The sequence below is a fragment of the Lissotriton helveticus genome, chromosome 11 (genome assembly GCF_964261635.1).
Source record: "Lissotriton helveticus chromosome 11, aLisHel1.1, whole genome shotgun sequence".
Classification (NCBI taxonomy): Eukaryota; Metazoa; Chordata; class Amphibia; order Caudata; family Salamandridae; genus Lissotriton; species Lissotriton helveticus.
In genome coordinates this window covers 74,973,202-75,000,080 of record NC_136072.1, presented here as the reverse complement: position 1 = coordinate 75,000,080, position 26,879 = coordinate 74,973,202, and the positions used below count along the sequence as shown (strand labels likewise).

General features: G+C 44.1%; 2 protein-coding genes across 2 annotated transcripts in view; both read right to left on the bottom strand.

The window, feature by feature from the left end:
- Positions 1–10,201, bottom strand: part of LOC144791618 (dehydrogenase/reductase SDR family member 4-like) — a 379,701-nt gene extending 369,500 nt beyond the window's left edge. The window contains exon 1 of the mRNA XM_078666343.1: positions 10,054–10,201. The gene's annotated coding sequence lies outside the window, so the exon portion shown is untranslated. The remainder of the gene's footprint in view (positions 1–10,053) is intronic.
- Positions 1–23,525, bottom strand: part of LOC144791621 (dehydrogenase/reductase SDR family member 4-like) — a 213,085-nt gene extending 189,560 nt beyond the window's left edge. Inside the window, exon 1 of the mRNA XM_078666348.1 lies at positions 23,394–23,525. The gene's annotated coding sequence lies outside the window, so the exon portion shown is untranslated. The remainder of the gene's footprint in view (positions 1–23,393) is intronic.
- Positions 23,526–26,879: the final 3,354 nt, after the last annotated feature.

Sequence of the window (26,879 nt, the reverse complement as noted above, 5' to 3'; positions counted from 1 at the left end):
GGCCTCGAAGAACTCACCTAATGGACAGTCACAGTTGAGGAGAAGGCAGAATGCACACTGTGACTACTCAGGTTGGTTGAGGCCAGGGCTCGACTGGGCCCAAAAATGAACCCTAGAAAATGGAACATCATGCCAACTTAGCACCAAGCAGGTAGGCATGGCTGATCAAAGCTGACAACTCCCTTCCCTTTACAGCAATGAAGGGTCCTCTTCTCCCCAATCCATCTGCAATTCTTGTAAGGGGCTGCTCACTGTTTTCTTTTTACCATGAGAACTAAAGAATGCAACCCCAAAGCTGATATTTTTGTGTGATTCTTCAATCACACCATGTTCTCTTACCTTCATATGCTCCTTCTTAGGTCTGGCGTTAGCCAAGGCCTTTTGATTTTACTAAAATTATACATATTTTATATGCACTTATAGGGCTTTCAGTTACCCTTTATCCATTGGTCTGTTGAGTAATTCACATTTTTCTTTCACCCACTAAAGCATACATCATGGAGAAAAGGTTCACTTTGCTGTGAGTGACAGCATCCTGCTCTTTTTACAAGGGGTAAAATTGCAAAAAACACAGTTGATGGACAAGAATGTAGAACAATGTCATACATTCACCCCAGTACAAGGATCTGGGCCTAAATCCATTATTTTTTGCACTCCACAACACCCTGGGTTAGATACTGGCTATATGCAAATCAGCTCTGACCCTGTGCCTCATGGGAACAGTCCAGTCCGAACTACCAAGCCATGTCTTTCCCAGACCGGAATCAAGCATCCAAGGACCGGTTTCTGGCTATCAGCCTTCATCAGCCTGGATAGCTTGACTCCAGTGGTGTGGAGAGCCTGGGACTCACGTCTGAGCATCCCCAGCCCACTCGGGGTGAAATTGCAAAAAACACAGTTGATGGACAGAATATAGAACAATGTCATACATTCACCCCAGTACAAGGATCTGGGCCTAAATCCATCGTTTTTTTGCACTCCACACCACCCTGGGTTAGACACTGGCTATATGCAAATCAGCTCTGACCCTGTGCCTCATGGGAACAGTCCAGTCCGAACTACCAAGCCATGTCTTTCCCAGACCGGAATCAAGCATCCAAGGACCGGTTTCTGGCTATCAGCCTTCAACAGCCTGGATAGCTTGACTCCAGTGGTGTGGAGAGCCTGGGACTCACGTCTGAGCATCCCCAGCCCACTCGGGGTGAAATTGCAAAAAACACAGTTGATGGACAGAATGTAGAACAATGTCTTGCTTTTTACAAGGGGAGCATCCTGTAATAAGAAGCCACTATGTCAATATGCGATTTTAAAGACCATAAATATTTTTGCTTTTACATGATTTTTTTTTGGGTGAGGCCCTGGCAGCTCCCCCAACAATAAAGGTTTACAGAAACCATGACAACATAAAAAAAGCATTGCCAAGCCAAAACCCATAAGGCTGGGGGCCAGCTCCAGACCTATTGATAGTGCCAATTCTTCTTTCTCTGGGTGTATGACCTGTGTGGCTCCACTTTCTGACAATAAATGGTTTGTGCTTTACTCCTGCACCCTTGTTCTCTGGCTACATGTTATCACCCCAAAGCCTTGTCTCAGTGCCGGAACATACATATAATTTCACCAGAGCATCTCATTGGCAGTCTGTGACACAAATTATCACCAAACACTGAGATAATACAGCCTGATCCAGTCCTCGCTAGGGAGCAACAGAGTGATGCACATTATGGGGAGTGTTGGGAGACAATTTAAGATTGTGTATACCAAGCGTAGGATTTTTGTCTACGAAATGCACAACACAATAACTTTTTTAGCCACTCCTTATGGAGTAATTTGCAGATAAATTTAATATTTTAGGGCTTTAAGAACGTATTCCAATTTGTACTCATGTGGCTTCCACAGAAATTAGATCATGTGTACAAGTGTTTATAATTCTTACGCTTATTCTCCTTAAAGGTGTCATTTTATAGCTTGTTATTTATTGTATTGGTGTGATCTATATCTATACTACTATTATAAAGCGAGAACTGGGAACCTTTGAGGCGGGTAAACTCCAGAAGTACACCATCAATCACAACACCCAATACAGCGTTGGAAAGGGGAGGTCCAGGAGATGGACATAGGCTATACGTTTCTACAACATATACATTACGAAGGGCAAACAACATTCCGGAGAAAGTGGTTCCTTCTGGGCTTTGTTCTCATAGGCGTGTCAAACTAATGTGGGTGGTAACATTGGCAGAGGGGCATGTCCCATTCACTCGGTTACAGGAAACACAGCCCCTTCAAGCACTCAAGCACACACAAAACACAAGCTTCTGCAAACACACACAAGCACACACAAAACTCAGCAACTTCAGCAAGCAAGCTCTAAGTGGACACATAAACACCGTTTTATGCACGTCGACTTCAGGAGCATTACGGATCATAGTGGTGACATAAACAGCGTTTTTAGCATCTGTGCAACTAAAGATGTCGGAAAACTCAGACTGTGCAATGAGCTCAGTACTCACTGACTCCACGATACATTCATCAGGGTTCTGAGTCAACATAAACAAAGGGGCGCGGCGTCGGGAGGAAAAGGGGCGGGTTTGGAGCCAACATAAACAAAGGGGCGCGGCTTCGGGAGGAAAGGGGCGCGGTAACACAAGGCGATCAATGTTGGGCAAGCCTTGTACAAGCATCCAATCCCGCAACATGAACGCAAACACTGTTGGCCGCGCCTTCCAGCAAACAACGAATGGTGCGACACGCATTACAGAAAGAACCAATCACGCAACATTACATTAAAGTACCACATTTATTGAAAACAAAAACCTTCAGCCATTGGTCCAACACGCACGTGATTCTAAACGCACTATAAGCATTATTGCTGTCGGGGCAACAAACGCGGGCAAACAACTGACCACTACTTCAAACAAGTCTAACGTTGTTGCAAGAGGCTGCACAGGGGGCGGCCAGGGAAAAAAAAAAGGTCCATTCAACAAGCCTCAATTACAATACAGAAGGAGGCATGATGGACGATAATTGACGGTGCTTTACAACCGTCTAACGTTGTTGCAGGGGGAAGGAAAAAACAGTGCTCAGAGCACTCCCTGTATTTCGGCCATATAGCACTTTCAATACGCACTCTGACCATTATTGTTGTCGGGGCCACGAACGCAGGAAAAAAACTGAGCACTACTTTCACAAACACATTGTCAGAGGGCAGGGAAAAATAAAGACGCTGAATTCCACAAGCCTCTTTTACATTTCACAACGATGCCGTCGAACGTTGTTGCAAGGGCCTGCACAGGGGGCAGCCAGGGAAAATAAAAAGGCAAATTCAACAAGCCTCATTTACATTACAGAAAAAGGCATGATGTACGAGAATTGATGACGCTTTACCCACGTCTAACGTGGTTGCAGGGGGCAGGAAAAAGCTGTGGTCGCAGCACTCACAGTAATTGCAAAACAAACTGCCACATAGCGCTTTCCACGCGTCCAATGTTGGGGCAGGGGAAAACAAAAAGCCCTGCTCTTACCCCTCGCTGTAATTTTCAACAAAACGCCGGCAGATTTCAAATATCTACAAAACATCACAGGTTCAACAAGGGGGCAGGCACTGAAAGAAAAACCATGCACATTTAAATAACACTCATTAAACTTCAACAAACTGGCGCACTACATTACACATTACCACAGGGAACGGACCGGAAAACAAAAACAGGAGGAATTCAATAAGCCTCATTTACATTCAGAAAAGAGCCATGATGTATACTAATTGACGCTTATTTCACAAAAATCATGGTTGGGGGCTGGCACTAAAAGAAAAACAGGAACATTTAAATAACACTCCTTACACTTCAAAAAAGAGACGCAGTACATTACACGTTGACACAGGGGGCGGACAGGAACACAAAAACAGGAGGAATTCAATAAGCCTCATTGACATTACAAAAATAAACATGATCTATAGTAATTGACGGCGCTTTACTCTACTTGATGCTGCTTTGCTATGTGGAAAATATAACCACACTTACCCACGCTCACAAACAGAGCTAGGGATATTTAAAAGGACATTATTTCATTACAACGCTAACAACACCTAACAACGTTGTTCGGACCCAACATTTTTACTGTTATCTCTTTATAATAGTAGTATACATATTGCTTTTCTAAAACACACACCTTTAACATAATCTACTGTACTGAGAACAGCCACTGTACTACATTACGTACATTATAGTCTTTCATTACACTTTCAGAACATATCCAAAACACACATACACAAAAAAAGGTGCACAACATAAACATTCTATCACAAATACAATATTGAAACACACAATCAAAATTAACAGAAATAACATTTAATTTTACAAATACTACACTCACTTGCTGAAAATGGTGAAGAGGAAGACACAACTTTAAAGGGCAACATATAAAACACGGGCGCAAAGGAATAAGCGCATACGACAAACACAACAACAGGATCACAAAGACTTAACAAACTTCGCTGATCCATATACTTCTCAGGTTTCACAGCCTATTCATCACAACAGTGAACAGCCATCAACGTCCACTACTATACACAATAACACTTTTCAGAGAGGCATATCTCACATTTACCATCATACACCGGGAACAAAAAAATACATTTTACCTCATACTTCCACTTTACTAAGTACAATAGAAGCTCACACACAACTTACAGACAAAACTTTAATTATGCTTCCACTAACAGTACATAGCCTCAAATCAGCATTCAACTACAGCCCAGTTATTGACAACATGAACAATGCAGATGTTATAATTGGAAACATGGACAGTGTCTGTACCAAGTGCTACGCACTTAAATGGAAGGCCGAACCTAAAGGCCTTTGTTGCTCATCAGGAAAGGTCAATATTAATAACATACAAGAATCACCTCCAATCATTAAACAACTACTTGATGGCACTCACCCACTTTCAAATCATTTCTTAACAAACACACGCCGTTACAATACTCTATTCCAAATGACATCCTTTGGTGCAAATGAAGTCAAAGAAGGCAATTTCATGCCTACTTTTAAAATACATGGACAGTTATACCACTTAATTGGCAGCATGCTTCCACAAGAAGGAAAGTCCCCATAATTTCTACAAATATATTTCCTTTCATCAAAGCAACAAGTTGATGCACGATCACACATGATCCCAAACTTAAACAGACAGCTTATTGAAGAACTACAAACCACATTGCACAATCATAACACCTACATTAGGTCACTTAAATACAACTATGACATGCATTCACATGATGAAGATTTCAAAATTATCATCCACGCTGATCAACGGCCCCCAAATACACATCCAGTTAGATATAATGCACCAACAACTGATGAAGTTGCTGTACTTTTAGTAAATGAAAACAAAGGCCCACGCGACATTGTCTTACATACCCGAGAAGGAATATTACGTAAAGTCTCAGAATTGCATAGATCATATGACCCCTTACAATACCCCATTCTATTCCCAAGAGGGGAAGATGGTTATTGTTTAAACATACCACAAGCAAACTGCGTTAAGAACAAAATTGTTACATGCATGCAATACTATGCATATACTCTAATGGTTAGATCCACATCTTTCAATACCCTCCATTGGTTCCGAAATCTTTTTAATCAATATATTGTGGATATGATGGCAAAAATGATCAGCGAAAGGCTTGACTTCATACGCCGCAATCAAACACAACTACGTGCAGAAAACTACATAAATTTAAAAGATGCACTCAATCAAGATCAGCACCTTCAAGCTTCAGATATTGGACAACACGTCATTTTGCCCGCTACTTTCACTGGCTCGCCAAGGTACATGCACGAAAAGACACAAGATGCAATGACATACGTAAGACACTATGGGAGACCTGATTTGTTCATCACCTTCACATGCAATCCAGAGTGGCCAGAAATTAAAAAAGAATTATTTCCTAAACAAAGATCATGCGATAGACATGACATCATTGCACGTGTATTCAATTTAAAAGTGAAAGCACTCATGAAAATATTAACGCAAAAACATATCTTTGGAAATGCCAAAGCTTACATATTTACCATTGAATGGCAAAAGAGGGGACTGCCACACGTGCACATCCTATTGTGGCTTCAGCCTAAAATACAAGCAGACGAAGTGGATCTCATTATATCCGCTGAACTGCCAGATCCTGTCAACGATCAACAACTATTTTTGATTGTTAAAAAGAACATGTTGCATGGCCCATGTGGTGAGCACAACCTTCTTTCACCATGTATGAAGAATGGCATTTGTACCAAAAAATACCCACGCACTCTCACTAATGAAACAGAAAGTGGGGTTAATGGTTATCCCATTTACCGTAGAAGGAGCCCAGAACATGGCGGACACACAATCACAATGACTGTTAGAGGCCAAGAAATTACTGTTGATAATCAGTGGGTGGTTCCGTATTCACCTGTACTGTGTCGCACTTTTAATGCTCACATTAACACAGAATACTGCCAATCAGTGAAAGCTATTAAATATATTTGCAAATATATCAACAAAGGCTTGGATCAAGCAACTGCTGCTATTGAAAACAAACATAATGAAATTGAAACATATCTTAATGGCAGGTATATTAGTACTTCAGAGGCTGTTTGGCGCATACTTCAGTTTAACATTCATGAAAGACATCCAACGGTCACACATCTAGCTGTACATCTGCCAAATGGACAAAGTATATATTTTAATGATAAAACAATGAACCACGTAGCGCTTAGTCCAAAACCCACAACACTTACTGCCTTCTTTAAATTGTGTGCCAACGACACTTTTGCACAAACCTTGCTATACCAAGAGGTTCCACAATACTATACCTGTGGAAAAAATACTTTTACACGGAGGAAACGTGGTATTGACGTATTAGGCCACCCTGGAGTAAAAAAGGACTCGGCTCTTGGGAGAATGTACACTATTCACCCAAACCAATCGGAGTGCTTCCATTTACGCATTCTTTAACAACATGTTCGGGGACCTACATGCTTTGAAAGTCTTTTAACCGTTCATGGCCAATTAATGCCTACCTACCAAGCTGCATGTAAATCACTTGGACTCATTGAAGACGACCAACATTGGAAACATACTTTAAGTGATGCTGCCCTTTCAGATTGCCCAAATCAACTGCGCAAATTATTTTTTACTATTCTATTATTCTGTAATCCTTCGGATCCTATGTCTTTATGGGAGGAATACAAAGAACATTTATGTGCAGATATACTACACAGCAAACAACAAGAAACACATGATGACTCAATACCATTCAGTAATGACATCTTTAACCAAGGACTCATAGCAATAGGAGACTCCCTCTATGAACTAAATGAAAAATCTTTAAAAGATTTTAAACTGCCAGAAACTTATAGAACTATACATACCACAAACAAAGACACTCAAAGACTACAGTCAAATTATAACATCCATCAATACGTTGAACAACATTTACCAAACTTAGTTCCCGATCAAACAGTTGCATACAACACCATTGTTCAAAGTGTGGAAAGTAAAGAGGGTAAGATATTCTTCTTAGACGCGCCTGGAGGAACAGGGAAAACTTACTTAATAAACCTCATACTAGCTAAAATACCCTCTTTAGCACTATTGGCTCTTGCAGTCGCATCTTCTGGAATAGCTGCTACTTTGCTAACTGGTGGGAAAACTGCACATTCAACTTTTAAACTGCCTTTAAATGTTTCACTTGAAAATGAGTCTACGTGCTCTGTACGCAAAAATGGACCCCTAGGAACACTGCTGCAAAGAGTCTCTCTTATCATGTGGGACGAATGTACTATGACACACCGCGCACATATAGACGCCGTCAACAGAACTCTACAAGACATTCGAAATGTTAATACCATAATGGGTGGTGTTACTTTTGTGTTTGCTGGAGACTTCAGACAAACTCTTCCTGTTGTTCCAAGAGGAACACGTGCGGACATACTAAAAGCATGCTTAAAAGCATCACAACTCTGGGACTGTGTTCAAACTCTCACATTACGCACTAACATGAGGACACATTTCGCTGGTGGAGACAGTCACTTTGCTGATCTTCTACTCCAACTTGGTAATGGTGAGGTACCTAGCAATAACGGGAATATTAATATTCACAACTTTGGTACGCCAGTGTCCACCTTACAGGAACTCATACAACATGTATACCCGGACATAGAGCAGATTGGTACAAAAGACTTCCGGTGGATTTGCGCAAGAGCTATAGTTGAACCCAGAAACTCAAGTGTGAACCATATCAATGAACACATACTACTCCAAATACCAGGAGACACAAAAGTGTATAAATCCATTGATACAGTATTAGAAACTGGAGACGCCGTGTATTATCCTCAAGAATTCCTAAACTCACTTAACCCATCCGGACTTCCACCTCATGTACTACAAATGAAAGTTGGGATTCCCATCATGTTATTACGCAACCTACATCCGCCTGATCTCTGCCATGGAACACAACTACAAGTTATAAGTATTTTACCCTATGTCATTAAAGCTACTATTCTCTCTGGCCCTGCCGCAGGACACTTAGCACACATTCCACGCATACCCATGATCCCCAATGATGTAGCATTTCAATTTAAACGCTTGCAGTTCCCTGTTAACATTGCTTTTGCTTCTACTATTAACAAATCACAAGGACAAACATAAAAAGTTATAGGCATTGACTTACGAGAAGACTGCTTCACTCATGGGCAGTTATATGTTGCTCTTTCAAGGTCTGGAAATTTGCTAAACCAATTTATTCTACGTCCACAATCAAATGAAACCAAAAATGTTGTGTACCGAGAAATATTGAAAGCTTTATAATATTTTTTCATACATTAATTTTCTCCCCCGAACAACGTCGGGACTGGCTGCTAGTTTTATATAGACCTCTTTGGAGCTCCAACTCATAAATAAAGAAACTAATTGATTGATTGCATAATACATTACAGTTCATACCTGCATTTCACATAATTAAAATCTTTAAGACACGGTGTGATTTGCCCAGAATCACAAGACCTTTAGTCAACAGCTGAGGCAAGCTTTGGAACCAATATCCCAGGTTTCAAAATTGACAGGTTAGCCATTAGGCCACATCTCTTCTGTTCTTGACCTCCTATTGCAATGCAGGAATCCGCATAGAGTGAACTGAGGAATACCATACAGCTCTTCCAGTGCACCTCACTCCTGACTTGTGGGGTCACAAGTGCTTCACTAGAACCCCTACACAGCTCTGCTTATGCCCATATTTCTCAATCACCACTGCTCCAACTCTGACCCACACGAAACTCATCCAATGCACCCAAACTCCAACGTTTAGAATCCTCTGCTGTTAATAACTGCGATTCACACACCTTTTTCAATACATCCCAGTTGTGCCATATAATTTCCCTTTCCGGCGTGTACTGGGAATTGCACAGCTCTACCAGGGCCTTTCACAGTGAGCTCAGTGACTACCTGCCATTCCAACATAGCCCTCAAAACATACCTCTGCAGACACATCCTAGCACATTTAAAGGATTAATGGCCCACAGACAAACAAAGTATAAGCCAATCCATCAGGTCTCGTCCTGAAACCTATTGGGTTTGCCAATGCTTGCTGACATCTTATATAGCTGCTGCGAAGGCAGTCCCATCAGGGGTGGCTGCATGAAAAGGTACTTTATAAAATACTACAAAATGCATGAAAAGATTAACACTGCAGATGCGTCAATGTTAATGATGGAGACCTTTGAAGGCATTTTGCTTTATGTACAAAACAACATCCTTTTCAAATATACAGCCATGCAAAATAACCATCCCTTTCTTTTGCGGTATTTTCACTGATGCACCTCTTTCTTGGCCTACAATATCCTGTCCTCTCTGCAATGCGCCTCAAACCAGTTCTGCTGCCTCCTATTTTGCACTAGACACACCCCAGCAACAAAGTAAATGTCCTTGCAGGCAGACAGCAGAGTAGCAGCAACAGATGGCCCTGCAGGCAGCAGGAGCCGAGGCGCCTAGCTGTTCTTTAATCCATGGCACTCCACTCACCTTGATCCAGCTTCACCTGTAGGTCTTTAGACACTCGGACCACAGAGCAGGGCAGCAACGGCGGCAGTGACCTTGGCCTCTGTGTCCCTGGCCACTCACTGGGTCCGAGAGGGAACAGCACTGCCAGGAGCTCCGCCTGCCGGATCAGAGGGCGTGTTTAGGACTGGGAGGCACTGCTGAGCACTTTGGAACTATTGCATCATTTATTGTGTGTTACTGATAACAAAACTAACTGCACCCCCACCTCATTCAAAAGCCTCACAGAATCGGCGCACAGTGCCCGTACCTTGTACTCACATCCCAGGGTCACCCCACTCTCTCCTCTAAGGAGGCTGGTCAGCTACTTCACATTTTACAGAAGCCAAGCAGTAGGTTGGCTGCACTGCAAGCCTCAGACAGATCTGGAAATGTGTTTTTTATACCAGCCCCAAATTGCAGTTGCAAGCGAACCACTGACTTGTCCACTCCATAGTCTTCAGTGGCTCTACCTTAAGGAAAATTACCAAAATATTGGTTCTACCTCTACATTTATTTGATTGCTTGATTTGCCAAAGATACTAGTTAAAAGCAAGAGGTTTAAAACGACATACTGCAGGGCTTCCTACCTTCTCCAGCCCACCTGTCGGTGGACATTATATCTAAACCAATGCTTAATTTGAGATGGTTTTTACCCGGCACTTACTCATCAACACGCGTGCTTTTCAGGAGCACTAATTAGGGATGTATTCATTTATGAAGAGAATAAGTGATTTGCCCAGAATCACTGGCTGTTGAGCCGACACCGAGACTCGACCCTGGTGCCCCAGCTCCGAAGTCGGCAGCTCTGGCCATTACGCCACATCATCTCCTCACTTTCATGCTTGGTAGTTGGTTCTGTTTTAGGCGGTGCTAACAGGAGCGATGGACGGGTGCTAGCTGCCTCCTGATGAGAGCCCAGCACTTAGGGGCATATTAACAAGGGCTTTATCTCCACTTTTTTGGCTTTAAAAGCCAAAATAGCGGAGATAAAACTATCGCCCTATTTACAAGAGGGTGCTAACATGCGGAATCGCATGTTATCACCCTTTTCCCCGACGCCTCACTTTGCATCTCTAATGAGATGCAAAGTGGGTGTCACTGGGCAGTACAGCCTTGCAAATATCGCTGATGTGCACATCGCAATATTTACATGGCTGCGCCAGCATTTTAGCGGACGCTAGTTTTTGCAGAAAACTAATGTTTTCTCCAAAAACTAACGTCTGCTAAAATCCTGACTTACCCATCCCTAACATCGGGGCTGGATTATACTGCTACGATCACAGGGTCGTATCAGCAAGGTTAATCTCTTTTGCAGGGAACATCGCTGGAAAACCAGCGATGTTCCGGCTAGTTGGCCCCCAGGGGACTTCAGGATTGAAGAGGAATTAATTCGCCAACTTAAAACGCACCACAGGCCGTGTTTGCATACATGTCACCTCAAGCCCCGCCCCCAGCCTTCATCACAGTGGAAACGCGCCCCGTGGCACGTTTTAAGTTGGGACATTAAGTCCCCTTGAATCCTGAGGGTCCCTGGGGTGCCACTAGCCCACCAGCTACCTCCATTAAGCGCCACATAGCTGCGTTGCAGAGAGGTGTAAAAAGGGGCGTGGCCTCAGAACACCTTTCTGCAACGCAGCCTTCTGGCGCATACTAGAGGTTCCTGGTGGGCTAGTTGGCCCCTTAGAGACCCCCAGTATTCAAGGGGAATTCGTTCCCCATCAGCAAACGCGCCTGGGGGCGCGTTCGCAGAGTGCTGAAAGGAGGGGGCGTGGCCTCCGGGTTCGATGCCGGTCTTTTATTTTATTTATTTATTTAAGAACAGGGGCTGTGTGCCCCCCCTTCTTTTTCTAATTTTTTTGGCCCTGGGGACCCCATCCCCCAGGGCCTGCACCCTAATTATTATTATTATTTTTTTTTTTATTTGGACGGGGGCCGCGTGTCCCCCCTACCGAGGCCTTAATCAGCCCCAGAGACCCCATCCCCCGGGGCATGGCCTTTTATTTTTTATTTCATTATTTTGGAGGGGTTCTGCGTTGCCCCCTCCTCAGGCCACTTATGGCCCCGGGGACCCCATCCCCGGGCTATTTGTTGCCCCGGGGACCCCATCCCCCGGGGCTGGCCCTCTCCGTTGGGGACCGTGGGGGGGTCTACAATCCCCCCATGGTCCCGCCGGCTCCCCGTTTCCCTCGGGAGCCGGCATTGCTTTTCCACATGGAGAGCTGCTAAGATGCAGCTCCCCGTGTGGAAAAGCAATTTGGTTTGCATTTTGAAAGAGAGAGCAGGTTTCCCTGCTCTCTCTTTCAAAATCCAAACCAAGTTTGCTATGGCAGGGCGGGAGCCGCGAAGGCTCCCGCCCTGCCATAGCAAACTACAGTGTCCCGGGGGTGGGCACCCCAGGACACTGCAGGAGCCAGCCCTGGAGGGTGGTGGTCCCCAGGGCCACCACAAGACTCCAGGAGGGGGGGGGGCGTGGCCCCCCTCCCACAATTTACAAAGCCCCGGGGGTGGTGGTACCCAGGGTTGGGGGGTCCGTCACAGATCTCCCAATGTTAATATGTAGAGCCCCTGGGGCTGCGGAGGGAGGCTGTGAGCCACCCTGCAAATATATTCTTATGCCCCGGTGGTGGTCCCCGGGGCTTGGGGGGGGACTTTGAGCCCCCCACGCACATAATCTTATAAAGCCCCAGGGGTGGCGGTCCCCAGGGATGGGGGGCACCTTTGGGCCCTCCATCTCCATACTAATATTGCCCCGGGATTTAGCCTCCCCGTGGGCTGAATAATAACGAAGCGCGGGAGCCCGTGCTTAGTTTTTTTTCCTCTGCAGGATCCGCGCACCCTGCACAGCTTTTTCCGATTTTTTAAAAAATATATATTTTTGGGGGGGCTCTCGGGGGGTCCTTGTGGGACCCCCTAAACATGCCTAGGGGTTCAGGGTGTTTCTACCCTGCCCCCTTTTCGCATTTTGCGCATTTCTTTTACAGATTTAAGATGGCTGCCAACACTTCCTGCTTTGGAGTATTGACAGGAGAGGAGTTGGAGTGGAGAGGAGGTGGCCTAGCGGCTAGGGCGCTCGACCTCGGACTTGGGGATCTGGGTTCGAGTCTCGGTAACAACGCCAAAAACCTCCTGTGATTCTGGGCAAATCACTTAATCTCCCCGTGCCTAAAAATGAATGCATGTCCTCATGTAACGTAACTGGTGCTATGTAAAGTGCTCTGATACCTGATAAAGTTCGGGTCTAGTTCGCGCTATATAAAACTCTGCAAAAAAAAAAAAGACAGGCAATTAGTATACTGCTCGTGATAGGGACGGTGCACGGCCATAGTTATATATGTGTTTTTACTTTTGATTTTCTCAGCAACTACTGAACGGATTTACATCATTTAACAAAAAGGCCTCTTTCTGAACCAAGAACTATCTACTTGCCGTATTTGGTGTAATTCCATTCAGGAGTTCGGGCTGTAGCCGTGTCTACAGTTTCCTATGGAAAATTGCATACGGAAAACACGTTTTGGGACCCCCCTTTTTTCTCGTTCCCCGCTTGAGGAATCACCCCCAAAATTTCAGGATAGGAGCGGACTGGAGCGCCCCACGAGTTTTGAAAATTTCACAAAGATTCGTCTATCGGCGCCAAAGATATTGGGAATAGAATGTTGCAGATTTCCTATGGAAAATAGGTCCTAACTATAACTACCTACTGCTACTGCCAGTAGGTAATATATCTATATATACACATAGCAAATTTTCTACTGCTTTTATTGATTAAAGTATTATTCTCCCCAGAATAATATTTCGAAAAGTGCTTGACAAATATTGTCATTTAAAGCACTTAGGGGCAGATTTATGAAGCCCTTGCGCCACGTTTACGCCGCTGTTGCGTCAAACAAGGCGGCGTAAACGTGGCGCATCCCTACGAACGATTTACAACGTGACGCATCTAGGCAGATGCGTCACGTTGTAAAGCCCTGCGCCGCATGTGGGCGTTCCGGCGCAGGGTGGGCGTTCCGGGGCAGGTGCGCCTCGCAAAAGTGGCTGAGTGAAATCTATGAGATTTCACTCAGTCACTTTCTACGTCACTTCCTTACGCCTGCTTGAAGCAGGCGTAAGGGTGACGCACAATGCATAGTATAGGTGGCTCCTGTGCATTGCAGGAGTCATGTCGCACTTGCGACATGACTCCTGCAATGCGCCGCCCGTACGTCGAGAGATGCGTCACGCATCCTCACTTCCTTGCACCATGGTGCGCCGCATCATAAATGCGGCGCACCATGGGTGGCGTAGCAGTGGCGCACCGTGGCGCATGTTAACTGGCGCATCCCTGGGGATGCGCCAGTTAACATAAATCTGCCCCTTAGTTCAAGTATAAATATGTTTGAGTTATAATTTTCTATTAGAGCTAAATTAAATGCATAATATGAATATTTTTGTAAAATCCTGATTCTAAAATAGCACTAAAAAATATTATTCGCTCTCTTTTTCATTCAGAATCTTGTTTGTAGGTTTCAAAATGCTGCCATATAAGTTATCTACTAAATATTTTGTCAGTGAAAAGACTATTCTTTCAAAGTGTTCTGTAGAGGTGACAGACCTGCTATCTATCACTGGTTCGGTTCTTAATATGAAATATTTCAACTAGGCGTCATTGGCTGTCATGGCTATTGACCCTTAGGTTGTTCCCCTGCCACTCCTGGGTGCAATCCGCAGGGTATACATTTCGGTCTTCTTTGTAATGATCAAACATATACATTGCTTATTGATTTGTCTTAGCTGACTACATCAAGTACAGTGTGGCTACCCCATATTCAGACTAATCCCACTATTGCTCTTATCTTGCTCATCGGTGGCCTGCTCAGAAAATATGCCATGGCAGGTTGAGTACCATTACACTCTTGGGTGGACTCTCTGGGGCTCATACCATGTCTGGTTGCATAATTTCCTATTCTAATGGGTTGTTTCTCCCTGTAGTTCCTTGGTGGACTCCAGAGCTGACTGTTTGATATACATTCCTTGTTTTCATGCTGCACCAGTGTGCAATAATCTGTGATATACTATGGATAGTCAAATAATGGCTCTTCCTTTGTCAGTCATCATCCAAGCTTCTGTTATAGACATTAATCTATAAATAGTATAGTATTAGAGGCCTGAAAGCAAGTACAAACAAGCACTGTCACAAGGCTTCTCAAGACTGTTAATTAATTACCCTGACTGTGCACCTATACAGCGAATCAGGGAGATTCTATCATTTATATCACATCATCCAACCTACCTGACTAAGCATAGCTAGAGACAACTGTAGACAAAAACCAAGGGCCCAGATGTACTATGATTTTGTGTCAGGGTCGGGTCACTTCATTTCATTTCATAAAGCTTTATTCGGAACAAAGAACAATGTCCATAAAAGCACATTAAAAAAACATTTAAGACAATATCCAGAGTTAAAAACAAAACGAAAAATATACAGGCAAGGGGGTTAATAAATAGTTAAAAACTCATACTTTTCCTTAGATTGATTGCTTTAAGGAGGAAGGTAGCCGTAAAAAACAAACATCAGGATGATGCAGGTTAAAAAGCAGATTCATGGAGTCATTTACAGTCCTCACTCCAAACTTCACAAAAATAGGTTTTAAATAAACAATTCGCAAATACCTATACATTTGACACAACAGAAGAAAGTGCATAGTGCTTTGTGCTGAAGAATTGTCACACAGACAGGGTCCAACCGGTTGCCTATTCAGGGAAGGGAAAGCCACCAGATTGTGGACAATCCCGATCCTTAATCTTGTTAGTACGAACCGGTGTGATGTTCTGGTCACTTGGGTCAAATATGGTTGGTAGCCCACAAATTCATTCAAACCATTGTATGACACACAAGTGGATAGGTTGCCACTATTGCTAAGCCGCCTCTCAGAAAGAAGGTTCAAGAAGGACTTCTTCATTTTAGATTTAGATATATCAGAGGCCCCGCAATTATCTAATTTAATATCGAGGCCATAGATCACCTGGAAACTATCTAGATTGTATTTAATCCATGGGATCTTAGAATAATTATCCAAAGTGAGGCAATCTTTGATAATGGCTCTACATAGGGATGTTTCTTCTTTTATCCAGATAGATCGCCATAACATAAGGGGTCTAAGGAGAATCAAATCGGTAAGATTCTGAATGCCGAGTTCTCTATGTACTAGTTAGTTGGAGGCAGAATTAGGTAGACACAGGAGTCTTTTTAAAAAGACGTTCTCCTCCACTTGTAAGCTCCCGGCATGGGCAAAGCCCCATACCCCGGCGCCATACAGAGCAGTAGAGAGACATCTAGACTGAACTATTTTAAGCATGTCTCTAATCCGCCTGTCCCCTAATTTTGTGGCCAATGTAAACACTCCGTAAGCACTCTTCACCATCTTGGCCCTCACATTTTTGTGCTCGCTAGTCCAGCTATTATTGTTAGAAAATGTGATACCCAGGTATGAAAAATTTTCAGTTTTTTGGACCTTATCTCCATCAATAAAATAAAAGAATGACTTTCTATTACGCCCCTGCCCACATTCCATGATATAGGTCTTAGATTTGTTAATCACAAGCTTTCTCCCTTTTATAAACTGTGAAAACCAATCTATCAGGCGTTGGAGGCCTATCGGGGTGCGGGGCAATTAAACAGCGTCATCCGCATAGAGTAATATCGGGACACTGGCATCATTAACTTTAGGGGCATCTGCTGCAATGGTTTTTAGGACGGAATCCACTTCGTTAATAAAAAGGGTAAAGAGCAGGGGGGCAAGAACACACCCTTGTCTAATACCCCGCCCAATCCTAAACTTGGCTGTACACTCACCATTGGTACCGTATCGTACACAAGTACGTCATTTGGTATAAAGACGGGCTAAAAAATAGACGATACCCTCAGGTGCCCCATTTTGATCAGCTTGGCCCAAAGAATTGCATGGTCCACCAAATCGAAAGCACTACTCAAATCTGCAAAGCAGAGATAAATAGTGCCCGGCCTGGCCTGCGTATACTTTCCGATCAGCAATTCAAGGTTTAGACACTGTTCAATCGTCCCCCGCCCCTTTCTAAATCAAAATTGACAATCTGCCAGAATGCTATTGGCCTCAACCCATTCCTCCAGCCTAACCAAAAGCACCCTACTCATAACTTTTACCGAAGCATCTAACAGGGAGATCGGTCGGTAGTTCTTCACATCTCCCCGGTCTCCTTTTTTATAAATAGGGATGATGATCGATTCTTCCCAAGTAGGAGGCACCCCATTACAAACTGCTGCGTTAAAATTTTTAACTAAAATAGGGCCCCATAATTCTGGAACTAATTTATAAATATCAATTGGCACCCCGTCCGGGCCCTGGGCCTTCCCCCCTTTGCTTGCCCTAATGCTATCTAAAACTTCTGTGACAGTATGTCCAAAGGGACAATGGGCCAGCACTCCTCTTCATGACCCATAACTTTGTCCGTATCAAAAATAGTAGAAAAATGAGAGACCCATGTATCTCTGTTAACCTTCGATGTTAATTCGGGGACCTTCTCATCTTTAAGGAACGGACTGTTCACTGTGGCCCAGAACAAGGTATAATTATTTGTTTCGGCTGCCTGGGCCAAATTATCCCAGGCCTCCTGCTGAAGTTCCAGTTTCCTTCTTTTTAATGTGACCCTATAACTAGCTCTAAGGTTAAAAACCAGGCTCTTATCTCTAGGGTTGGCTGCCAATGCCCTTTTTAACTCTTTTAGCGCAGAAGTGCATGCTTGATCAAACCACCCCCTTAGGAGGTCTGCCTTGCGCTTAACTGAGATAGTAAGCTTGCAATCAATGGCTAAAATAATTTGAATAAAATGCCGAATAATTTCGGCAGTGACGTCAACATCCTCAAGGATCTCAATGATTTCTGATAAGCAGCTATTTATAATAAAATCAGACGTCATTTCTGCTTTATCCCCTTTCCATCTAAGTCTTGTCCCGTTAGACCTATGAGGTTCGATATTATCAATAAGCTCCGTACTAGATGAACTATCCTCTTTCCAAAGAAAGGCCTCAATGGTTAAATAGTTATGGTCGCTGAGAGAAATATCAAGGACTTTTGGGGGCGAGATCCAGGGAGCAAGGCTAGAGGATGTACAAATAAAATCAATCACAGTGTTTGCCCCCCGGTCGGGTCACTTTTGTGGTGCAGCCCCGAAGAAAAAATCTTTTTTGGCGTCTACTAAGCAATGCAAAGTCACTTTGCTTGTTTTAGTCATTTCAAAGTAATGCAATGCAGCGCATAGTACTTTTCGTTGGGTAGGTGTTACATTGTTGGAGCATGGACATTACATGCATGCACCCACGTTTTTGGTGCAAACCTATTGTTACAAAGGCTTGTAAAGCAAGGTTTGCGCCAAAACGATGTGCCTACCCAACGGATGTGTACTAATGAGAAATATCTTTATTTGTCCTCGTCACTTATTTTTTCCATGCGTGCTACATTTTGAGGCACACTTGGAAATAGCAATATGTCTCTTTTGATGGTTTTGGTGTAGAATCATGCCTGTAATGCAGGCACCCTTGCACTAATGTGCAAAAATACCAACCTTGGTGCTAGGCTGCACGCAGTGCATCAGCACAAGAAGGCAGACATGCTTCATATCTTTGTAAATATGGAGCATGTCGCCGTCATGCAAAGCTTTGCAAGACATAATAATAAATATGCCCCAAGATGTCTTATGGGGAAAGAGGAGCTTATATAGCAGGGAAGGAGACTAGCTTCATTCATGCTTTATATGCAGGTGGTATACATCTTTACAATATTTTGCAGGAAAACAAAGTTCTTAGGCTTAGTGGTATGAGTGCCTGTCGTAAGATGAGGCTCCACCACAGTCCAGTAAGTAGTGTGATGAGGCAGCTGGACAAGTGGTAAGAAAGACATCAAATAAGAGCCTGCAATAGACTGACACAACAATCTGTTTTGACTTGTTTCAGTGTACATATGTGAATTGTAAACTCCATGTGCCACAGGGTATAATACACTAAGAAGGTAATAAAGTAGACAGGATATCTGTCACATTTGTGAAGGAGTGACACATCAGGAAAACTTTACATTTAATTCCTTCGGTTTTTATGAACAAGTTTCTCCAAAAAGGAGTGTTGCTCCACTGTCAGATGTGGTAAATAAACCAATGCAATGTTACAAATATGTTATCAGGGCATCTCGACGTTGTAGAATAGTTCCTTTTTAGGTCGAGCTATTTATAGCTCTGAACTATTGAGGTTAAAACAAACTCTTTGACCAAGAGGATTCCAAGCCGGATTCCTCCCAATGCATGTTGTCTACCGAACCGTGACGATTCGCCAGCGCGCGCTTGGCCTCATTCACACCCCATAGCATGGTTCCCTCCCACTCGCTCCCCTGCTCCCCACCCCTATCCGCCTCGCACACCACATCAAAGGCTGCTGCTCCCCCGCCCCACCCCCACCCTCCCCCCCACAGCAATGCCGAGAGCTTGTTATTTCCAGTGGCTGCAGCTTACACTAGACAAAAATACAGCTGGAATGTCAAAACTTTGAAAAGGAAATAATACAGTTGAATCCACCCATTAAATATCCTTTGTGGAAACATTTCCTGGTGTTCTTGTGTGTTTTATATTGATTTCTCTGGTACACTATACAAAATAGGTCAATTTATAACAATCAAAGAGCATTTCATTCACGAACTTGCGGTCTGTGCGATGATTTGTGTCTCCTTTCGCTGTGGCATTGGAGGGAGCCTGCCCAGAGGCAGATGAGCTCTCCACTAGAGGGAGATCAATCATGTGTTCACATTCGCAGAGTTCAACAAACCACATTGAATCGGACAAAAGAGGCAAAGTAATGATTCTTTATATATAGAGAGTATGTGGCTTGTTTCCTCAATGTGTCTCGAAAGACAGGCTGACTTGCTAAATCTTGATGAGGCTGTTGATGGACTAATATAAGACTCACATACACATACACCCTTGTCTGCATACATAAGTACACATGCACAATACAATTGTGTGTGTAAACCTGCACACATACACCAACACACACGCAGGACCCATCCTACCAGAGACAAAGATTGGCAATTAAAGGGATAGCAAAGCAACAAGCCTTCTCCATCTTTGTACCCAGTATCTGGAAAGATATCCCTATATGAGCGCGCTAACACCGTTCCAGTGAAAGAAAGAGGTGAAGATACAGCTTTAAAAAAAAATTGCATCACAGAAAAGGAACAATCTAGTCCTGCTATCAGAATCCAGCTACCCCTCCAATCACCGGCTGGCTGCAACTTTACCTTGGACCACCTACAGTCATCTGCATTCAGGGTCGGATTGGAAATGCGGGCACTCAGGAAATGGCCGAAGGGCTGGTAACCGAGTTCCAGCTGTGGGAAGCTTTTTTTGGGCAGCATGGGGCTCTCTTTTCTGTTAGGATGCTGCCAGCGGTCCAGTGCGTGCCTGAGTGGCCTTTCTAGAGGCAGATGGGCGGAGGTATCACTCCCTTTCTCTCGCTAGGCCGGACCATTAATGGATGCTGATTGAGGGGGGCTGGGGACCCGAGTAGAAGTGGTTTCCCTTGGATTCATGTGTGCCTCAGCAGTGTGAACTAATCTGTAATTTTTTTTAAGTCTAAGTTAAGTTAATAAAACATGCCCCCCACCCTCTTTCTTCTCATACAACTTGGCTGAAGCAGTGTTTTGTGGAAAGGCAATACGCAAATGTGAGGCACTTTTTTTTAGTGTGCCCGGGCTGATTTTTGATCCCAATCCAACCCTTTCAGCAGACATCTTACTGGGTGCTTGCGCTATACAAATGCCACATACATACTACCACATACATACAATGTAAACGCATCTGACATCCGTAGAGACTGGCTGACACTTTAGTATTTATCTAAAAAAAATATGTGTCAAAACGTAAGCTCTAGCAATTATGTCCACGTTTTTTTGCAAACTGGCTTAAATAAACAAACTAACACGTAGCAGATCAAATAAAACCTCATCGTTTTATAATGAACTAGCAGCCCGTCCCGACGTTGTCCGGGTATGAAATAGAATGTGTGTAATGTGTGTATTTGGCAAGGGCAATTTATTTTAAAATCTTGCGGTAGACAAAATTTTTTGTTTCATTAGAATCGGGACGGAGAAGGCCCAGCTGCAGCCCTGGTTGATGTTAGCAGTCACGTTTAATTGGTGTAGTGATCCGCCACCTGAGCCCGGCTACAGCCCTGGATGATGTTAGCAGGCGCGTATAATGTCGTTGAATGAGAGAGTTATCAGCCGAGGGCAAATCCGTTTAATGAGAGAGTTAAGTGACAGCGAGTAGGAGAGGCTGCAGTAATTGCCCCCGCAGACACGCTCATTTGCGTGTTCCCCGCTTGAGGCCCAGATGCAGGCCTGTTTGATGTTAGCAGGCGCGTGTTCCCCCGCTTGAGGCCCAGCTTAAGCCCTGGTTGATGTTATCAGGTGCGTGTAATTAGTGTACTGATCCGCCGCCTGAGCCCGGCTAGAACCCTGGTTGATGGTAGCAGGCGCGTGTAATTTCGTTGTATGAGAGAGTTCAGTAACAGCGCGCAGGAGAGGCTGCAGTAACGTTACTTACCACGCCTCCAGCTGAACGTGTTTGTTACGCCCGCAGCACACGGCCACAGCAGACGATCTTCTAATGAACGTACGACCCACATGGCATGAAGGGCGGAACGTAGCACACGCCCCCAGCGTTTCTCACGCCCCCAGCGTGGCCCTTGATGCGGCGCAATTGCGTTCACATGGCATGAAGGACGGACACACGCCCCCAGTGTTTCTCACGTCCCCCAGCGTGCCCCTTGATGCTGCGCAGCAACGTAATTGGCGCTTGTATGTACGACTCACATGGCATGAAGGGCGGACACACGCCCCCAGCGTTTGTCACGCCCCCAGCGTTTGTCACGCCCCCAGCATTTGACACGCCCACAGCCCTCGATATGATGGCCGTACCACACGTACCACACGCCCCACAGCCCACGCCCACAGCACAAAGCAGACACGCCCACAAGGGACTACTTTGCTGGCACAGTTCTTTTACCTTTTAAATGTATATGGTGGCCGTCTGCATAGCCTATGTCCTTCTGCTGCAACTGCCCTTTCCAACGCTGTATTGGGTGTTGTGATTGGTGCTGTGGTTACTGAGATTACCCGCCTCAAAGGTTTGGGCTCTCTCTTTATAATATTAGTATGGATATGGATATGGATGGATATGGATGGAATGGCAGACAGACATAAATGTTACCACATGGCATGCATAAAAGAAGGCAGTGCACGCATGAGCTTTGTTGTCCACAAGATGGAGCAACGGCAGCAGCAAGAGTTTTATTACAGTCCTAGACAGAATTAGAAATATATCGTTCTACGGCAAGCCCAGACCTCGCTATATTGGAGGGTGAGAACACACTGCAGCTCTCTGTGGCTTGCTACGACGCTCAGCCCGAGCCTGAAGCCGTGGTGATGGTCACCAAGAGACTGCCATACCTTAGCACAGCGATTCGTGACCTTAATGTAAACAGTGCCACAGATATGTGTTTTGAAATAGAAATACAGATGGGCATAAAACTCGATTTCTGCCATGCAGTGAGTGGGGTTTGGGAACACCCTGGCGCAGCACAGCATAAGCTGTGCTCTGGATGGTGACAGCGGATCAGCAGAACTTCTGATATGGACTGTACAAGGCAGCCTGCTCGCCCCCTTTAGCTAGGAGTTAAAAGAGGGAGGACTTTAGGCTGTAAGTGAAGGATGGTTACAGCTTCTGGGGGCGCGCACCTACAGCGGAAGTAGAGTCTTCAGATGGGATCCCTTGAGGAGGCATCCGCTGACAGGCTCGGACACTGCACTTCATTTATAGGGAAGAGTTCCGGCACTTGTGTTAGCACAGATGGCGCTTCTCTGCGTTGATAAAGTATTTCAAATTTGACAGTACTGGCATTTCTAATTCCGGATATTACACCCATCAGTCGTACAGGTGCTGGATTTTTCCAGCATGGCTGCTTGCTTTTAGTGGGATAGTAAGTGGTGTCATTTCTCGATATAATACAAGCACTTCACCAAGGCTGCTCTATTTTTTACGGGGCACTAACGGAACTGCTCTGAAAGAGAGACATTAATAGCCGTATTGTGTCAATGTGTTGAGAGGCGGCGGACAAGTGAACTTGTATCCCTCAATCGAGAGACCACAGTCGTGTCCCCATCACCCCGGGAGTTTTCAAGTTTAAGGTGGGGGAGCAGCAGCTTCGACATTTGATGAAATACCCCGTGAAAGCACATGAGGGCAGAGAATTTGTTATTTTCACTGACCCGACTTCCTTCAGCGGTGCAAGACTGGTCCGGGTTTCCCAGAAAGATGCTTGTGACCCGGGGGTACCGCAGAGTGCGTTCTCTTAGAGAAGCATTCGAGTAGGTCCCTGCTTGTGCCCCAGGGGCACTGTAAATTGCACGCAACGTAATGCCGAAGAGAGCATGGCGCTGCAAATGGAAGGACAGGGACTGCGTGCGCGTCCCTGCTCGTTCTGCAACCATACTCACGGGGCAGAAACTATGCTCTATGCACGCCAAGAAAGTGCATGAACGGGAGTGTGGGTGGGAGGGCCCGAGCAGGACGCACTGCAGGAGGGGGGAGGGAGAGGGGGCGGGGGTGGGGGGCAGTAGGGGAACAAAATAGTGCCTGAAGTAAAGGGACAGATAGCCGTGGCAGGAATGGATACAAATTACGACTTGATAGTCACGAGGCGGGACTAGGAAGCATAAAACCTATGGGAAGGCTGTATTGAGGAAATGAGCGAATAAGAAACATGGGCGGAGAGTGGGCGGGGCTTCCACGAAGCTTCCCCACCATAGTGTATCCTGCATGCCTCTCAAAGCGCCGAGGCATAAAAAGCTCAGAATAATATGAAGAATCAATAATGCCATCACAGATAGAACTTCTCTAGGTGTTGTAAGCATGTGTTACAATATTGACTCTATACCAAACCCTTCACGGGTAGCCAGGATCACATTAACGAACAACCACAGATAGATGGGAAACCCTCATTGCACAAGCCAAATTCATGAAGAGGCTCAACTCTGGACAGCTTTTATCTGTGTCAAACCCCTTGCAGTCACGGCAACTACAGTGAGAAATGAGTGGATATGAGATATGAGTACAAAAGTGGGTACTGTAAACACGGTTTACTCTATGTAGAAAATTAACTCAGTACCACACTTTTGCAGACAGTAAACCTCTCATGAGAAGTACACCAAAGAGTAATCCAAAATATCTACTAAGATTAGTGTACACTGTATGGTACACTTTACCAAAGAGCCACTATTCCTCAAAAAATATGCAAGGTTGAAGATCCTGAAGTCAAGCTACCTGCAGTCTTCATAGTGTGGTGAAAACCTTACAGAATAGCCCATCTTCTGAAGCAAAAGAAGCACATGTAGATAGGTTAGTACCTGGCGCACACAGTCTTCTATGTTATATAGAAATTGTCATGCTGAGACTATTCTGTCTAATAACTCAAGGATGCTTAGAATACTTAGTATCTAGTACATAGAATGTTTGCCCTGTTGAAAACGTTTTCTTCAGAATGAAAAAACATGTGTGGAACATAGTGCACACAAGTCACCTATCATCTGCACACAGAGTTACTCTTCAATGCAAACAAACTTAATCCACGTCCTGTGCATCTGCAGAACCTTACTTCCTCTACGAACTTTTTTGTTGCGTCCAATTTGGCGGACCCTGAACGTCCAGACATGCCAAGAAGCTCTAGAGGAGTGTATGAGGGGCAACGCAGCTCAGATGGCCGCCCGCTTTGTAAAATTCATGACTGAGATTAATTTCCTGTTAACAAAAGACGTTCACTAAGAACTTTTGCCCTACCAGGTATGAACCACCTAGCTCTCATTAACACTTAAAAAAGAAAAGTATAATATGCACTGAGTTTTAACTGTGTTTTGCACGAATTGCAACGATTTTCATTAATTGTGCAAAAAAAAAACTTCAATGCAAATATTTATCACATGTTCAATATTTGTACACACATATGAGGCATTAGAAGCATGTGTTTTGAAAATACTAACATCCATTAGCTGGACACATGTTATACAAACGGTAGAAGAGTAATATAATAGTTACCTGCCACTATGTAAACTATAAAACAAACTAACACACTCTTTATAGGATATCATGAGTGTTTTCATCAATGATGTCATTTGAGATGTCATGAGTGATGTCATAGAACATGTAATGAGTGATGAAATATGTGAGGTCATAAGCAGTGCATGACAGGGGAGCAACAGGTGTTTTTTTGAGTTCAAAATGTTAATGATGTCACTGACATTCACCTAACTATAACGTTACTTTATCTCTGGTGGTCTTTTCAGTTAATATAAATATATCATATATTTATTTACAAAGTTTTGTGTAGCGCAAACAAGACCCAAGAGGGTATCCGAGCGCTTCACATTATAGGGTATGTAGGATACAGTAACAGGAACAGACACTCAATACATATATGGGAGTAGCATGCTAAAGCTAGAGTCAATGGTTGCACATGAGAGTAGTGGCCAATCAGAGCAACATAAAAATAGGCAGATAGATAAACAATAAAACATAATGTGTCTTAGGGCAAAAACATATTCATTAGTATTGTTTCACTTCATTTTTTAAGAAAGAGGTAGATGAGATTTGACGGACTACCAGTGGCGGAGAGTTCATTCTTGGGGGCGATGCCCGAAAAGGCTCTGTAGTTCGTCCCCTTTTTTGGGGAAAATCTATGGTTTCAGTAGCAATGAGTTTGCACTTCATGAGGGTCTGCTTCCACCTGATAACTCAAGCTTTTGAAATGTAGGGCTCCGTGAGTCATGCAAGCAATCTTTAGCTGAATGCTTGCTTCGTACGGAAGCCATTTTAGAGGTTTTAGGGATGGAGATATGTGATCAATACTTTTTGTACCAGTTATCAGTCTGTCCGCAGCATTAAAGGAGGCCCTTAGGGGGGCTGTGTTGTATTTAGGAAGATTGCAAAGGATGGAGCTTCCATAGTTTAGTCTAAGCAATACATGAGTTTGAGTTTTCTTAGTATACTCATTTGGGTTTAGCTCCCTTAGTGGCATTGCTGATATGCCTCTGCATATCCAGGTGTTTGTCTAGAGTGGCTCCAAGGGATTTAACAGACTCAATAATGTGAGGTGTACAGATGAAGGCTGTAAGATGCTTCATCCAGAGGTCAATCTTGGAAGTGTGGTTTGGGGGGGCGAGGGGAGAAATTCTGATTTGGCAGTGTTGAGCTTAAGATGGTTCTCAGTGAGCCAGTTTTGCGTGTTCAACAAGAGAGAGTTGAGGGAAATTAAGTCTTCTGGGGAGGAGATTTTCAGATTCAATTGAGTGTCATGTACATACATGTGATACAGAGTGTTCAGTGTTCAGATCATTTGCCAGTGGTTCCGAAAATACATTGAAGAGAATAAGTAAAAGGGCAGACCCCATATTGACAGCAGAGGTCTGAGAGAGGGATTGATTTGCCTCGTCTCCTTGGGTTCTATTATGTGTGAATGATGGAATCCATTGCAGAACAGACCCTGATGAATGAATGGGGATTTGTATCGCGCGACTTAGCCCAAGGGCATCAAGGCGCAGACAACGGACAAACACATAGTCTCAGGACATCGAGAACAGGAATTACTGGTACGCTTTGGTGAAAAGCCAAGTTTTAAGATGTCTGCGGATTCATTTGTCAAACAGCACTAAAGTTATTAGCAAAGAAAAATCACTTTTTCTATGTTTCCTCTGTATAGAGCA